The sequence below is a fragment of the Saccopteryx leptura genome, chromosome 2 (assembly GCF_036850995.1).
Source record: "Saccopteryx leptura isolate mSacLep1 chromosome 2, mSacLep1_pri_phased_curated, whole genome shotgun sequence".
Classification (NCBI taxonomy): domain Eukaryota; kingdom Metazoa; phylum Chordata; class Mammalia; order Chiroptera; family Emballonuridae; genus Saccopteryx; species Saccopteryx leptura.
The window spans coordinates 244,112,415-244,129,919 of NC_089504.1; the positions used below are offsets into that span (position 1 = coordinate 244,112,415).

Here is a 17,505-nt window from a genome sequence, read left to right on the forward strand (position 1 = left end):
TCCTGTGCCTCTCTGCATACTCATCACCCTCTCTGGGCCCCAACTGTGAGCTACCACCAGAGTGCCAGCTCTCAGAAGCCAGATTCCGTGCCTAAGGCCCTCTTGTGTCTACCTCTACCAATTGCATTTCCAGTCCCCTGGTCCCCCAAGGCCACTCTCCCTGCCCCCACCGTCAGGCGCCCTGTGAGTCAGCTCCCGGTGAGCAGGGCACAAACTTCCTCCCTCCCAGGCCTCCCTAGGGACACATGGGGCAGCAGCAGACTCCCCCTGGCAGCCAGGGTGGGGGCCCACATCCGGGCAGGCCCCCAGAGGCTCTGGGCCTGACTTACGAGGAAGCCTGCAGCCCAGCCCCCCTGCCGACCCCTGACAGGGTGGCGTGGGAGGAAAAATCTTCCAGCCATCTGCTCAGCTGCCCTGTTTCCGGTCTGGGCGGCCCGGGCAGCGTGGGCGGCCCTGGGGACGCCAGGAGGACCAGTTCTCCTGGGGAAATGCCCCTTGCCCCTGCCAGGAGGAAGGGCGCTGGGCTGAGCAGCCCTGCAGTGGCCAGTGGGAACCTGGAGCCCTGACCCAGGAAAACTGGTCACCCAGGCCTCAGGGTTTAAGTAAGCAGGATCCAGCTGTGATCTTCGGACTTGCCTAGTCCCCCAGGGACCTTGGGCCCCTGGAAGCCAGGGAGCTGGGGTGCAGGGCTCCTGGGTCCAATTAGACCTTACTCAGCTAGTGACCCCAGCTGAGTCACTTCCCCTGGGCAGCCTGCCCGCCTCAGTTTCCTCAGCGAGCAAGGGGAGCTGGAAATGGGCTGGCTGGGAACGAGCAGCCTGCATTATACCTTTGGTCTCTGTGAAGCAGGCTTCTTTTGTCTGCCAGATGGAAGTAGCTTCCCACCCCACCCAGCACCAAATGCTGAGCCCCCAGGGCCCCTTTTCCTAGGAAACCTGGCAATTAAGTGCCAGCCCCCTCTTGGGCATTAATAGTAGGAGCTCACACTTATTGGTTACTGACTGTATGGCAGGTACTGCGCATGCCTCTTCTCAAAACACCCTTATCGGGTAGTCATCTGTACTCCATGTCATAGGTGAGGAGACCTGTCACTCAGAGAGATTGGGGACAACCCAAGGTCACACAGCCATAGAAATCATACCCAACATTCTGTGCCTGGCTCATATACTTTGAATATGAGCTCACATACACCCTTATCTACCCTGGAGAGGCTGGGATTCTTGGCCCCCAAAGGGCAGGTGTGACCCAGAGAAGTCAGGTAAGTTGCCCATGGCCTCACAGCTCCAAGCTGGCAGAGCCCATATTTGGCTTCAAAGCCGCTGCTGCTACCTGAAGCAGGAACTTAGCAGGAAAGGCTTCACGTTTAAATAATAATAATAATAATAATAAGTGCCAGACCCAGCACTAAGTGCTTTATGTGTCCTGTCTCTGCCACTCAAAGTAAGCAGGCACTAGGACTGGCAGCGGGAAGTTCCTCCAAGTGCCTCCAGCCCCCACCTCCTCTGCCCCTCTGCCTAAGGAGAGGTTCAGTCCAGAAGGTGGAGGGTATTGAGGAGGGGGGCAGCTGGACCCTGACATCCAAGGGGCCCCACAGGCTGATCTCCTGCAGGGCTGCCTACCCAACACGAGATATGCTACTGACATTTCTGGAGTGGCTCTCCAGAACCTGGTTTGTGTTAGAAAGTTCTCTGTCAGAGAAGGCTCCTGCCCAGGGTTCAGAAAAGTGAGGGGGAGGAGGCGCTGGTAGGAAAACAAGCAGAGCTAGGCCCTGGCTGGGTGGCTCGGTGGATTAAAGCATCATCCTGACATGCCCAGATTGTCAGTTCAATCCCCTGTCAGGGCACAGTCAAGAGACAACTAATGAATAACAGCATAAATAAGTGGAACAAGTCCACCAAGTCAATTTTTCTCTGTCTCTCTCCCTTTCTCTCTCTTTAAAAGTCAATAATAGCCTGACCAGGTGGTGGCACAGTGGATAGAGCATCGGACTGGGATGCGGAAGACCCAGGTTCAAGACCCCGAGGTTGCCACCTTGAGTGCGGGCTCATGTGGCTTGAGCAAAAGCTCACCAGCTTGGACCCAAGGTTGCTGGCTTGAGCAAGGGGTCACTCGGTCTGCTGTAGCCCCCTGGTCAAGACACATATGAGAAAGCAATCAACTAAAGTGCCACAACAAAAAACTGATGATTGATGCTTCTCATCTCTCTCCATTCCTGTCTGTCTGTCCCTATCTATTCCTCTCTCTGACTCTCGCTCTATCTCTATAAAAAAATAATAATAATAATAAAATAGCCTGACCAGGCAGTGGCGCAGTGGATAGAGTGTCAGACTGGGATGCGGAGGATCCAGGTTCGAGACCCCGAGGTCGCCGGCTTGAGTGCGGGCTCATCTGGTTTGAGCAAGGCTCACTAGCTTGGGCTCAAAATCACTGGCTTGAGCAAGGTGGTTACTCAGTCTGCTGAAGGCCCACGGTCAGGGCACATATGAGAAAGCAATCAATAAACAACTAAGGTGTCGCAACAAAAAACTGATGATTGATGCTTCTCATCTCTCTCCATTCCTGTCTGTCTGTCCCTGTCTATCTCTCTCTCTCTCTCTGTCTCTGGAAAAATAAAATAAAATAAAAGTCAATAATTTTTAAAAAGGCAGAGCTTGCCTGGCCTGTAGTGGCACAGTGGATAAAGCGTCAACTTGGAGTGCTGAGGTCGCCAGCTCGAAACCCTGGCCTTGCCTGCTCAAAGCACATATGGGAGTTGATGCTTCCTGTTTCTCCCCACCTCCTCCCTCCCTTCTCTCTCCCTCTCTCTCTATTTCTCTTCTAAAATGAATATGTTAATTAATTAATGATAAACAAATAAAGCAGAGCTCATATCCACAGCAAACAGTATTAATCTCATTATTACTCCTCCTCCTGATCATGCCATTATAAACACTTGGTGAATTCACTCACTTATGGTTCCAAGGATCCTAAGAAGTAGGTACACCTCCATTTGACAGATAAGAAAACTGAGGCTGGCCAGGTAGCACTGTTGGTTCATCCAGAAATGCAGAGGTTGCCGGTTCAAACCCCAGTCAGGGCACATAGAGAAACATTGTTCCTCTCTCTCTCTCTCAAAATCATTAATAAAAATAAAAAACAAAGAGAAGGGCCCTGGCCGGTTGGCTCAGCGGTAGAGCGTCGGCCTAGCGTGCGGAGGACCCGGGTTCGATTCCCGGCCAGGGCACACAGGAGAAGCGCCCATTTGCTTCTCCACCCCTCCGCCGCGCTTTCCTCTCTGTCTCTCTCTTCCCCTCCCGCAGCCAAGGCTCCATTGGAGCAAAGATGGCCCGGGCGCTGGGGATGGCTCTGTGGCCTCTGCCCCAGGCGCTAGAGTGGCTCTGGTCACAACATGGCGATGCCCAGGATGGGCACAGCATCGCCCCCTGGTGGGCAGAGCGTCGCCCCTGGTGGGCGTGCCGGGTGGATCCCGGTCGGGCGCATGCTCTGTCTGACTGTCTCTCCCTGTTTCCAGCTTCAGAAAAATGAAAAAAAAACAACAACAAACAAACAAAAAAAAACAGAAAAAAAAACCAGGTTGGGGTGGTTAAGCAAAGTTTCCTAGCCAGGAAACACCATAGGCTCATCCTACCTGGGTCTTCAGCCTCTTCTCCCCAAGACTCAGGAAGCCCTGGGGCTAACCATGCTGGAGGTGCTTGAGGTGCCAATTAACAAACATTCCATTGCCAGTAACACTAAGGATGGCAGTGATAAAATCACTACCTCCACCTGTAACTGAGCCCTGTCTCTGCCAGGCAGCAGGTGCTTCTCATACACTCGCTCATGAAGGCTCTACCACAAACTTGTCATCACCCCATTTAACATAATGGGGAACCAGGGCTCCCGTATGTCATTTGCCCCTGCCCTCAGCTGGAAAGAGACTGTGAGAGAACCAGGTCCGAGCCTGCTGGGTGTTCCACGACCACTGCTGAGCCCTGCTGGTCCTCAGACCCCAGCAGCAGACCCCTCAGCCAGCCCCACCCCAGCCTCGCCTCCGAAGCTACAGGGACTCCAACAAGTTCTAGGAATGTTCACCCTTTGGCTCAGAGGATTTTCCTTCCCAGAGGGGGGTTGTGGGAAAAGGCACAGAAAAAGTATATTTAAAAACCCTTCCAACTTCCCCAACAGGCCTTGGCCTCTCATCCGCTGACCCCAGGCCGCCCAGGCGGACTCTGCCTGCTCTCCCTCCATTAGGGCTGGGTCTCAGCCCCTTCAGGCCCCGACAGCCTCCAGAGCTGTTTCCGCTCTGGCAGCCAGGTCAGTGATGGGAAATCCAGACACAATTCACGCCCACAACCCCGGAGCCCCATGCACCCGCCAGCTGGACCCTGTGGCTGGACTGTAAATGGGCATGTGGAATGGGCTGGTGGCCCCAGCTGAGCCTGGCAGCTGGCAGGTGTCAGGGAATTCTCACACCTCCTAGGCAAGGGGGGTGCAGATCAGATCTCAGCCCCTGCCGCCCCCAAAGCTGGACCTTGGCGCTCTGCTCTGAAACCCCTGTCCGCATCCCAATTTCACTTCCTCCCAATAGGTCCGGCCTGGCCGTGCCCCTCCCTGAAAGCCCCCAGCTGCAGGCAGTGACCTCCTCACCTACATCATCGTGGCCCAGGGAATGGGGAAGAGAAACAGGAGAATGAGGAAACTAAAAAAATAAAGAAGCAGGACAGGCAAATGCAGTTCCTCAAATGCAGCCCCCATAATTCCAAAAGCCCCAGTGGCTAAAGGGAGGGAGGGGATTTCTTCACTAGGCATTAAAGGTCTGAAATACCCTCCTGGCTCTGCTGACCTATCAATCCAACGCACCACCTCTATTTTCCATTTTTTCTTTTTGGTGGGAGGATTCCCCTGGAGCCCCAGGTCCTGGTTAAGGGTCCCAGACCAAAGTAACCTGGACTCTGGGAACCCCCTAACCCTTGTGAACCTTAAAAATCAGTGGCATGGGCGGCCTGACCTGTGGTGGCGCAGTGGATCAAGCGTCGACCTGGAATGTTGAGGTCACTGATTCAAAACCCTGGGCTTGCCTGGTCAAGGCACATATGGGAGTTGATGCTTCCTGCTCCTCCCCCCCTTCTCTCTCTCGGTCTCTCTGTCTTCTCTAAAATGAATAAATAACATTAAAAAAATTCAGTGGCATGGGGGTGCCTGAACCCACTCACCCCCACAATGCAGGGAGTGGGGAGAGAGGCTTCCAAAATTGGGGTGCCGCCACCTTAGCCAAATGGCTTTGCCTGGGAGAGAGGGAAGGGAGTGACCGCTGGAGAGCTCTTCCAGTCTCACAGCCTCAGTTTGACTACTTTCACTTTCAAGGTACCAAGAGGTGCCCCAGACCTTTCCTCACCAGGCACAAGTTGAGGGGACTGCTGCCCTCGACGGGCTGGGGGTGTTGGTCGTAGCCTCTCAGCGCTTCCCTCACTGCCTCGGCCACCCTCATTACATTTCCAACACGTGTGTGGGTGGGGTGTCGCAGGAGCTGAAGAAGGGTCGCCCCGGAACATCCTCATTCGAGTTAGCTGCAGGACAACACTGTGGGCTGTTGTGGGAGTGCGCAGACACTGGACAGCACTGGACACGGGCCTCCGCTTCCCCCATGAAAGCCCTCCCATCCCTGAGGACGGGAGCGCCGGGAAAGGCAGGCTTACCTGAGAGAGAGGGGGTCCGGGCCCGGCCGGCCCATGGCGTCGCTCGCCCCCGGCCCCTCGAAATCCCGAGGGGGTGGGCGGCCCCCGCCCCGGGCACGTTCTCTCCCGCGCGCCGGCTCCTGGCTCGCGGCTCGCTCGAGCGGGGCTCAGGCAGGAAACCCGGGCTCGGAAAATGGCCAGCGTCTCATCATTTCCGCCGTCAGCGCTTGACAGTTGCGGGAGGATGCGCCCCCGGGCCGCCGCCGGGGAAACTTAGCTGCTGCCGCCGCCGTCGCCACCGCGGGCCGCGATAGTCCGGGCGGACGGCCGGGCGGAGGCGGTGGCCCGAGCCCATGCCGCCCCGCGCCGTTATGTAAAGAGGAACCGGCTGTGCTAGCGGAGCCCAGAGGGGGAGGGCGGCCACGGCAGGGGCGGGGCCATGACGGGGCGGGGCCACACGACCCCCGCCCCTGCTCGACCGCGAGCCAGACTAGCTAGGGGCGGGGCTACGATAGGCCCCGCCCACAAACCCTGACTCTCCGAGTTTGACCAGGTCCTAGCCTAGAGTCTCAAACGGAGGGTTGAATGAGGCGGGGCCTTGTCAAGCCACGCTCACACATCGCCCACCCGATTCACATCGCGCAGCCTAAAGAAGGGAATGAACGGACTGAGAGGTGGGACAATTTTGGCCCCACCCATGTAGCGCTCGCCGACCACCGGCACTCAGACAGCGGGGGCGGGGACAGATGGACAGATGGAGAAGAGGCGGGGCCTGGAAGCGGGGCGGGGCCGGGCCGGGCCTCCCGGCTGCCGAGGGGGCGCCCCCGCGGACTCCCTACTGCCGGGCCTTATCTGCGCGCGCCCGGCCGGTCCGTGCAATAGCGACCGCAGCTTTCATCATCATCCGGGGAAGGATCCCAACCCCACCGGGCCCGACTCTCCGCGATTCCGTTGAGCTGACTGACTCGCCACGACCTCAACACCCCCATTCGGATTCCGTCCCCCCCCTCAGTTCTGCTCTTGCTTCAGCCCGTGCCGGTGTAACCCGGCCTCTATCCGACCACCCGTCACCCCACTCCAGGAGTGCATCTTTCTCTAGGGAGCTCTCCCGGATCGCTGGCTCCCATGCACTTCAAGCCTCCCTCTCTGCTCTACCTCGGCTTACTTTCATTTTCTGTACGGGCCTTATGTGAAGTGAGATTGACTATGGGGACCTCCCTAGTCTGAAGTGGAGCACAGGCTCAGCCAGCCCTTCCCCCAACACAGGGGATGAGGGGAGAGAGGAATTCCTACTCTTCTCTCCCCCTACACAGGAAACCAATCGTTCACGCCTCCAGCTTGCAGAAGCCACATCACCCCTTCCTAGGCCAGCATACTCCTCCATTCCACTGCCTCCCCCGTCCCACTTACTAGCCTTGAGCAAATGACCAGAGTTCTCCATACCTCAATTTCCTCATCTGTGAAATAGAAACAATGCCAGTACCCACTGCACGGGGTTCCCGTGGGGATCGAATGCGTTAATGCATTGAAGCAGTTAGCATAGGACTTTGCCCAAGGGAAAACATTGCTACGTGACTTTCTGAAACAATCAAGCCTGCTCCTGCCCTTGGAGCTACAGGAAGGGGTTCCCCAGAAGGTGGGGATTTCCAGACTCCACCCAGATTGGGGGAGGTGAAGGGGGCTGGTTGGCTGTAGGATCCTTGGAGTCCCATAACCTTGAAGGAACTGGCCACAAACATATGCTTCCCACAAATATGTATTAAATACTGTGTGCCAGGCTCTGTTCTAGGTGCTGGGGACACAGTGGTAAACAAGACAAATATCCTAGCCCTCATAGAGTTGACATTCTGGTGATGGGACAGAGAGTATAAATAAAGAAATGGGATAATGTATTATGAAGGTGACAAAACAGTTACAGGCTGGAGAGGGGGAAAAGGCTCAGACTAGAGACTCAGGGAGGACTTCTCCGAGGAGCTAACATTGGGGCTGAGACCACACCTCTGCCCCACAGCAAGAAGAATCTAGGCATGATAAAGTCTGAGGGAAGGACATTCCAGAACAAAGGTCCTGGGGGCTGGGGTCCTGGCGGGGGTAAGATTGGTGTGTTGGAGGAAAGTCAAGAAGGCAGTGATGATACCTAGATAGATGGGAAAAGATGAAGTTGGAAAGGTGGGTCTATCACATGGAGACTGGAAGGTATTGGTGGACTGGACACTCTTGAGGACAATAGGGAGTCATGGAGTGTTTTGAGCAGAAGGACCTGTTTAAGTGTGGATTTGAGCTTCAAGGTCTGCCATTGGCAACCCATTAAGAGGCGCCCCAGTGACATTCACACCCCATCTGAGGATGTGAGACAAGGTGAGGGAAGTATCAGGGAAGCCTAAACTATTCACCCTATATTATTGTCTCTTTATCACACTGTGGGAGACTGAGGCCCAGAGAGAGCAGTTACTTGCCTGCAGTCCAATAGCTGCCACGTGATGCCAACAGAGCAGCCAGGTACACAGCCGTTGTCAAATAGTTGCTGAAATCTGCCCGCCACAAGCACTTTCCCTCTCACTGCCCAGACGGCAGCTCTGCTGACTTAAATGGAGACTTGTGGTTCTTCCCCTTCTTAATCACCGTGCAAGTCTTCTCTCGCGCCAGATTTCTCTGAGGCCCACAGTGGTTTGCTTTCTCGCTTAACTTCTTCTCACCGGAATCCCCTCCAGGGTCCAATTGCTTGTTTCACTGCTTTCTGCGCTGCAGACTTCTCACTTTTATTTTTTCTTTCCCTTCCATTGCCTTGCCTTTCCCTAGATTTGAGAGCATCGCTGCTCAGAGCACCGATTTCATCTTCTCTTGGGAGGCTGGCCAAGTGTGGCTCCTCCTACTCCACAGGTCTCTGGGGCCCCAGAAGAGAAAGAGGTTTATTTGAATTCCCCGGAAACAAGCAAAGCTGTCTTCAGGGAGCCAGTTCCAAAGCCCTCCCTGCCAGTAGGTGAGAGCCCTTGCTTCCTGCCAAGTTCCAGGGACAGGGGACTCTCAGGATTAATAACAATAACAAAACAATAGTCAATGACAATATTAATAAATACTCATTCCATTAATAGTAATGTTAACAATGAACATTAACAATAATAAAATGCAAGTTAAGTGTTACAGGATTAATAATAAATGGGTTGATAACAATAAACATAATAATATAACAATAGTTAACAGGTCTAATTAATAATAATCATTACTATTAACTATCAGAATTAATAGCAAATATAAAATACTAATAGGATATTAATAGTAATAATAAACATGATAATAACAGTTAACAGGCCTGGGATTAGTAGTTACAGGAGCTAAAGGTTACAGGATTAATAATAATAACTATAACAACAATAGGTTAGTAATAAGGTTAATAATAAATATAATACTATAATTATAGTTAACAGTTCAATGGCTAATAATAGAGCACTTAATAGTTACAGGACTAATAACATAAAAATATAGTAAGCTAGGACAGGATTAACAGTAACAGATATAATAACACTATAATCATTAACAGATATAGGGTGAATAATATGATCAGCGGTTTTGGAGGTTTGTTCAATGCCAAGCATTCCTCTACACTAGTGCTAATAAATGGAACTTTCTGTAACGATGGAAATATTTTTTTTTTTTTAACGATGGAAATATTTTATCTGCGCTGTCCAATATGGTCACTAGCCACATGAGGCTACTAAGCACCAGAAATGTGGCTAGTGTCACTAAGGAATTGACTTTGTAATTTTGATGTTAATGAATTAAAATATAGATAGCCATGTGTGGCTAGCAGCTCTGGATGCTTTACATATATATTTTTTAAGATTTTATTTATTGATTTTAGAGAGGAGAAAGAGAGAGCGAGAGAGAGAGAAAAGGGTGTTGAGGAGCAGGAAGCATCAACTCATAGTTGCTTCTTGAATATACCTTGACCAGGCAAGCCCTGGGGTCCGAACCAGTGACCTCAGCATTCCCGGTCAACATTCTATCCACTGCGCCACCACAGGTCAGGCACTTTACATATGTTATAATTCTCATGGCAGCCCTGGGGTAAGTACTATTATTGTTATTATTGGCCACATTTTATGATACGGAAACTGAGGCACTGGAAAGTTAAGTCATTAGCCCTGATCAGAATCTCACTCCACTTCAAGGACCAAATGCCATGATCTGAGGGGGCTCCTAATTAAGAATGAAGGCTCTAGGGTCATTCAGACAGGTTTAGAATTCTGTGTTCAGCATCCTCCTAGCTGTGTGGTCATTTGGACTGTCGGTGCCTCAGTTTTCTCATCTGTAAAACGGGGACAATCACAGGGCTGACCTCATTGGTTGTAGGGGAGAATTTGATGACAGAACTTATTTTAAGGGCTTGTGAGTGTGGGTGGCAATTCCACATAACACATGCTCAATAAAGAAGGTTGATTTAATCTGTAATTGGATGTGAGAGTCGTACGTCCCTCAAGGGGTGTGAAGAGTGCTGGCCAGGAAGAGTAGTAGCCCTGTACCCACAGATGAGGACACTGAGGTTTAAGAGATAAGATCTCCCAAGATCACCCAGCCAGTGAATGGAAGCCTTGGTGTCCACATCTGCACAAGACACTTCTGGAGACCGGTCCTCTCCCTCCTGGGAACAAGGTCTGGGCCACAGGTGAGGAAGCCCGAGTGCTTAGTCTGCCCCGTAGCTTGGCAATGGCTGGTACAATGGACTGAATATTTCTAGCCCCCCAAATTCATGTTGAAACCCTAATCCCCCAAGGTGATGGTGTTAGGGAGGTGAGACCTTTGGGAGGTGATGTGGTCATGAGGGCATAGTCCTAACGCATGGGATCAGTGCCCTTATAAAAGAGACCCCAGAGACCTCCCTCTCTACTTCTGCCATGTGAGCTTACAGCTGAAAGGCCCCATCTATGAACCCGAGAGCCAGTTTTCACCAGACACTGAATCTGCTGACCCCTTGATCTTGAACTTCCAGGCTCCAGAACTATGAGAAATAAATTTCTGTTGTTTCTAAGCCAGCCACCCAGTTTATGGTATTTTTAAATAACCATCAGTATGGACTAAGACAGAAAAATGGTACCGAAAAATGGGGGTGCTGCTGTAACAAAGACCTGAAGAGGGGGAAGCGGCTTTGGAACTGGGTCATAGGCAGGGGCTGGAAGAGGTGTGGGGTGCATGCTAGACAAAGCCTACACTGCCACGAACTGAGCACCAAGGGCGATTCTGGTGGGGGCCCAGAAAAAAAACAGGAGGTCTGCAAAAAAAGATGTCCACAGCAGTGGAAGAAAGACCCCAGAGGCATTTTGGAGATCATCAAGACTCCCCTCCCCTCGTGAGCCCATTGTACGCGGCCCTGTGCGGTGGGAGGATTTCAAAGGAAAAGCTGTCGCTGGGCTCAGGCCCCAGGTTGGCAGCCCCAGGAACGGCTCCAGCAGGCAGGCCCCCAGCGGCCTGTGCAACGCCCAGCATTTGAGGGGACTGCCTCCACCTAGATTTTCCAAGAGCTGCCAGCAGCACAACCCACAGTGAGCACCACCTTCAAGGCTGGGCCATCTCCCGGAATCCCCACCAGGGCAGTTCCCTGCAGAGTCATGGGGGCAGGGCGGACAGCACACCTCCAGGCTGGGGGAGCCACCTGCTTACAATTCCAGCCCCAGAAACCTGTTGCCAGGGTTTCACCTAATAAAGCCAGAGATGGGCACAGAGACTTTGGGTGCAGGAAGGCCATCCTGGTGTGGCCAGAGGCAGAACTGCGCCAGCCCAGTGGAGCCAGAAGGTAGGATACAGCCCCGGCATGGCTGGAGGGCAGTACATCTAGCCAAGGAGTCTTAAGAATTTGGATTTTTTGGGACCTGCCACTCCTTTCTTCTTTTCTATTTCTCCTTTTTGGAATGAGAATGTTCATCTCCTTCCTGTCTCACCATTCATTGTATTTGGCAGCACATAACATGTTTGACTTCACAGGAGGAGCGGAATTTGTCTCAGAATGAATACTTGTACCTTGAGTCTCAACTGATTTAGATGAAACTTTGGACTTTTAAGCCACTAAGTTAGGGAGTGATTTCTTATATTGTACGTAATTAATACCGAGTTCAAGACGGCTCTGGGGATGCCAAACCAACCCTTTCCCCACCCATCAGGTTCCATCGGAGGCTGGGAAATTCAGGAAAGAGCATCAGGAAAGAATTTTGTAACCAAGCCCCACCTCCTTCCACCTGGGCATCGAGGGCTGGCTTCCCAGACTGTGGGTTGGTCTGCTGAGCACAGGTGCCTGAGGCCATCTATGCCTCCTGGCTTCCTTCCCAAGGCTTTGTTTCCTTTTTCAGTCCTCCCAGTGCCTTTAACTCTAAAATTGCTCCCAGTTCTTGCCTTAAAAAGGACGAACAGGCCTGACCTGTGGTGGTGCAGTGGATAAAACGTCGACCCGGGTTCAAAACTTGGGGCTTACTTGGTCAAGGGACATGTGGGAGTTGATGCTTCCTGCTCCTCCCCCCTTCTCTCTGCCTCTCTCTCTCTCTCTTCTCTTTCTAAAAATGAATAAATAAAAAAAGTTAAAAAAAGAAAAGGATGAACAGTTTCTCACATCTGGACTCTGTTTCCAGAAGTGTGCACCAAACAGACCATCACGGGCAATATTGTACCCTCCTACCCCCTCCCCACTGGGAAGGGTTTACTCTGAATTTCCCCATTTTTCAGATGAGGAATCTGCAGCGCAGGGCAGTGAAGTGATGGGTTCCAAAGTCACACACCTGGCTATGTGACTGAAGTAGCTGGTCTGTACCCAAGGCCCACCTGACTTCAGAATTCCAGCTCTTAACTACCTACTATGCCTGAATAATAATAATGATGATGATGGTAACAACAGAATCAATCATTATTAGAGCATTATGTACCCAGCACTATTTTAAGAGCTTTACATGAATTAACGATTTAATCTTTCCAACAATAATATGAAGGAATATTATTTCCCCCATTTGACAAAGGAGGAAACTGAGGCACAGAAAGGTGAAGAGACCTGCCCAAGACACGAGGCTGTAAGCGGCCAGGCAGGGATTTCCAGTCAAGCTTCAGATGCGCCCGTGGCCCTGTGGCCGCACACCCAGACCCACCCCACGGGCCCCCAGCCCAGCCGGGGAGCTGCGAGTCACCCCCCTCTTCCGCTGGAGAATCTGGTTTCTGCAGGGAAGTGACTCAGTGGCTTGAGGCCCCGCATTTAATTATTCATTTCCAATCCCGGTAATTAAAGGCCCTAATCGTTCCACAGAGGACAGACAACCTAGTTACTCCAGTGGTCTCCGCCCCCGCTCGGGTTCAGCGTGAGGTGCACCAGCTTCCCAGGCGCGAGCTTCGCCCGAGTCCCAGCGTGCAGGTCCGCTGCAGCCGGCTAGCACGGGCCTCTAGCGCCCCCTTGTGGCCAGGTGTGGTGGAGCGCTGGAGAGTGGCTTCCTGGGCAGTCCTCTGCCTGAACCCCCTCGCTCCTAGATGACCCCCAAGCTTCCCGGAAGCCTCCCAGGCTCCAGGTCTGATGCCGCTAACCCACCATCAAATAGCTACCAAGGCCAGTAACACGGATTTGGGGCATGGTTTAATGCCTGCTGGAGGGACAAGTGCCTTGGGCTTGCTGAGCCTGTTTCCTCATCAGTAAAATGATAATAAGAGATGAATTTATCTCATGGGGTTATAGTAAAAATTAAATAAAATAAATCATGTAACTGATCAATAAATGCTATTATTATTTTTTTTATTAATTTCCAAGGCACAAATCTGATTATGTGCCACGTTTTCCCCGGCTCTAAGCCTTCCATTATGAATAAAATTCAGACACCTCAACCTGACATTCAAGCGTCTTTACAGTCTCCAACCCCAAAGACCTCATTTTGTGACAACATCCACCAAACACCCTACGCTTCAGCCTCACCAGACTTCCTTTTGTACACTGTTTTGTGTTTCCAGACCTTGACTCATACTATTCTGTCTGATACTCCCTTTCCCTTTTGCTTGGCAAACTCCTACATATCCCTTAAAACCCCCTGAAATGTGATCTCTGCCTGAAGTCTACCCTGGTTTCCTGGGGATCAAGCCTCTGCATCAAGCATCTAAGGGGGAGAGGGCTTGTCCCTTAAGGTGCAATTACTTATTAATTTGTCTATGTTGTACCTCCCAAAACTTTTTCATTTTTAATTTTTTTTTTTTTTTTAGTGAGAAAGAGAGCAAGAGGGACAGACAGGGACAGACAAGGAGAAAGATAAGAAGCATCACCTCTTTTTTTATTTTGTGGCAGAGACAGAGAGTCAGAGAAAGGGACAGATAGGGACAGACAGACAGGAAGGGAGAGAGATGAGAAACATCAATTCTTCGTTGCGGTTCCTTAGTTGTCCATTGATTGATTTCTCGTATGTGCCTTAACCGGGGGGCTACAGTAAACCGAGTGACCCCTTGCTCAAGCCAGGGATCTTGGGCTCAAGCTGGTGAGCCTTACTCAAACCCGATGAGTCCACGCTCAAGCTGGTGACCTCGGGGTCTCGAAACTGGGTCCTTCCGCATCCCAGTCTGATGCTTTATCCACTGCACCACCGCCTGGTCAGGCTTAATTAATATTTTTAATTAACATTTTGAAATTATAAATTTTCCCCAAGAGCCCTGTATTTTTATTTATTTTTTCACCTGCAAGCACCACATCCCTCAGATACTGACTTAGTTGTCTTTAAATTTTTCTGTTACTCAAAGACGTATGAACTGCCTACCAAAACTTGTACACAGGAGAAGGTAACCTTAGAGTTATTGAGAGCTTACTATGTGCTGGTGCTGTTCTGAGGGCTTTCTATTATTACCCGGAGGGACAGCAGGGTGTAGACTCACACTCTAGACTGCCTGGGTTCAAATCTACTTGCTTACTGCATAATTTCATCTTGGTTTCTTTACCTGTAAAATGATGGTGGTAGAATCGGTCCTACTTCTCAACATTGTCATGAGAAGCAAAACACAGAGTAAATGCTCGGTAAAGGTCACTGTTATTCTTTTTTTTTTTTTTTTTTTTTTTTTCTGAAGCTGGAAACAGGGAGAGACAGTCAGACAGACTCCCGCATGCGCCCGACCGGGATCCACCCGGCACGCCCACCAGGGGCGACGCTCTGCCCACCAGGGGGCGATGCTCTGCCCATCCTGGGCGTCGCCATGTTGCGACCAGAGCCACTCTAGCGCCTGGGGCAGAGGCCACAGAGCCATCCCCAGCGCCCGGGCCATCTTTGCTCCAATGGAGCCTTGGCTGCGGGAGGGGAAGAGAGAGACAGAGAGGAAAGCGCGGCGGAGGGGTGGAGAAGCAAATGGGCGCTTCTCCTGTGTGCCCTGGCCGGGAATCGAACCCGGGTCCTCCGCACGCTAGGCCGACGCCACTGTTATTCTTGAACTCCCTCATACCACCTTATGAGATGGGGAATGTCACAAATATGCACACTAAATCCATTCATTTCCAGCTCAAAGCATGATCATAAGTTGCTTTGTGAGTTGGGGATTCATAGGCGAGTGAAAGACCTCCCCCTGGCCTTCTGCAATCCTGGGTGTGGTTTAGGGACCTAGACCACCAACGCCACCTCCCTTCAGGTCCTGACCTGATCTAGCAGAAAGAAAAACATATCCCACTTTATATAAATGCCAAAGGTGGCCTTTCGGGTATACTGGGTAGATTATCTTAAAGGAGGGGGCTATTAGTTTGTGAACTTTGCAAGGGCAGTGCCTAGAAATGGAGGTGGCTGGGTGCTTGGAATGCAGGCTTTGGTCTCCAACAGACTTACTTGCATTGTAGCCTTGGCTGTGCCCTTCCTGGGTGACCATGGGCCGTGAACCATCTTCTCTGAGCCGTGATTTGAGGATCAACATAAGGGGCTGTGCAAAAGGAACTGGCCCTGGGCTGACATGCAGTATATCTTGGTTATAGTTAAGGAGCAGTTGAAACTCAGAGGAGGTTTGAATTGCTCCTTGGGAGGAAGTATTTAGAAGTTTAGGGGTCTGCAGAAGAAGGAATTTGGTGAGAGGATGAGAGCTCCCATAAACGACAGAGGGGATGAAGAAAGGAGTTGGCAGTGCCACCTTTTAAGGCAGGCCCCTCAAATCCTCCATTTGAGGCTACGGAATGAGCTGGCAAGACCTCCAGGTCTCCAGGACTTCAGCAAAATGTGCCCACGCACCGGACCTGGGCCTCCAGCTGGTCATGCACAGGTCCCTATTCCAACCCCACACATACCAGAGGAGGGGGCTCCTCGTAGTGAGGTGACGCTGGCCCTTCCTATCACTCACTTCACCTCCTCTGTGCCCCTCCCAGCTTGTGGCCTGGGTCAGGTGTCTGTGGTGGAGGACAATTTCAGTTCCTTCTTGGGGCCGGCTGGTCCTAGCCACTTCTGGGGACGGACAGCCACCCATGGCGGAAGGAAATGCTGCTTCCTCAGCCCTCAGCTTGGACCACGGCCTTCCCCTGATGGTGGCTGAACGAAGTGGGAGAGAAGAGTGTGGAGGCTGAGCTCTGGATGCGACATGACAGGTCCTGTGGGCACCGACCTGGGAGGGCCTGGCTCAGGCCCTGAGTCATGTCTCTGTGCTCCCCAACACCTGCTATCTGCCAGCACTGGGACGCAGCAGGGAACATGGCAGACGAAACCCCCTGCCCTCGCCGACCTCCCTTCTCCCTGGAGGTGGTGGGGTCAGGGTAGGCACAGGGCCTTCAAACCCAGTTGCATGACCTACAATTGGCCTGTCCTGGTTTCCTCTGCTTCACTGTCTGCACCGTCCCATCTCCTTTGTGGGTTCCTCCTTCTCACCCTCCCCCCACACCCTCTGAGGAAGGCCCACAGGCCCCCTGATCTCCACACTCTTCTCCTTCCACTCTCTCTGCTCCAGTCACGCTGACTCCCTTAACATATTCTTGCCTCTGAGCCTTTACATTTGTTGGTCCCTCTGCCAAGAATGCTCTTCCCGCCAGATTGCTGCATGGCTTGTGCCCTCATTCATTGCGGGTCTTTACTCAAACGCTACCTTCTCTATGACCCTCCCAGTGAAAACCGCTACTCAGTTGCCTGCATTCACAGTTCATAGGCTCTCCCCTGCTTCATTTTTCTCCCTGACTTGGAACGTTGTCTGTAGGGCTGTATGAATGTTGCTTCCTTATTTATTTTTCCTCTGGTAAGGGAGGGCAGGAGCACTTGTTTGTCATTTAAAAAATTACAACTTATTGAGTTGAAATTCACATGACATAAAACTGACTGTTTTGAAGTGAATTCACAATGTTGTGCAGTCACCTCCTCTTTCTAGTTCTAAAATATTTTCATCACTTGAAAGTAAAACTCCCTCCCCATTAAGCACTCACTTCCTATTCCTGCCCCCCCACCCCCCGCAGTGCCTGGCAACCACAGATCTGCTTTCTGTGTCTATGGATTTACCTATTCCAGATATTTCATATAAACAGAGCAATACGATATGTGGCCTTTGTTTCTGGCTTCTTTCACTCAGCAGAGTGTTTTCATAATTCATCCACATTGTAGCATATGTCAGTGCTCCATTCCTTTTTATCGACTGAGTAATATTCCATTGTATGGATGTACTATATTTTATTTATCCATTCAACCACAGATGGAGATCTAGGTTTTCCACCTTTTGGTTATTGTAAATAGTACTGCTATGAACGTGCTTATACTTGTCTGTCTTTTTAACTTGCATTCTGGTCTCTGGGACATAGCCGTGCTCACTCAATATTGGTTGAAAGGATGACTAATTGGAGGAAACAAAGGTGTTCAACTCAGTGGGGTGGGGTTAGGATCATAAACCTTCCTGGAAGAGGTGACTGCTAAGA

At 51.5% G+C, this 17,505-nt stretch overlaps 1 protein-coding gene across 7 annotated transcripts in view; it reads right to left on the minus strand.

Moving 5' to 3' along the window:
• Nucleotides 1-6,052, minus strand: part of SH2B3 (SH2B adaptor protein 3) — a 39,937-nt gene extending 33,885 nt beyond the window's left edge. For 4 of the 7 annotated variants that reach the window (XM_066370905.1, XM_066370903.1, XM_066370904.1 and 1 more), the window contains exon 1: nt 5,676-6,051. The gene's annotated coding sequence lies outside the window, so the exon portion shown is untranslated. Of the gene's footprint in view, nt 1-4,987; nt 5,132-5,374; nt 5,505-5,675 lie in introns of those variants that run through there. The other 3 variants (XM_066370901.1, XM_066370902.1, XM_066370906.1) reach the window with 3 other exon arrangements.
• Nucleotides 6,053-17,505: the final 11,453 nt, after the last annotated feature.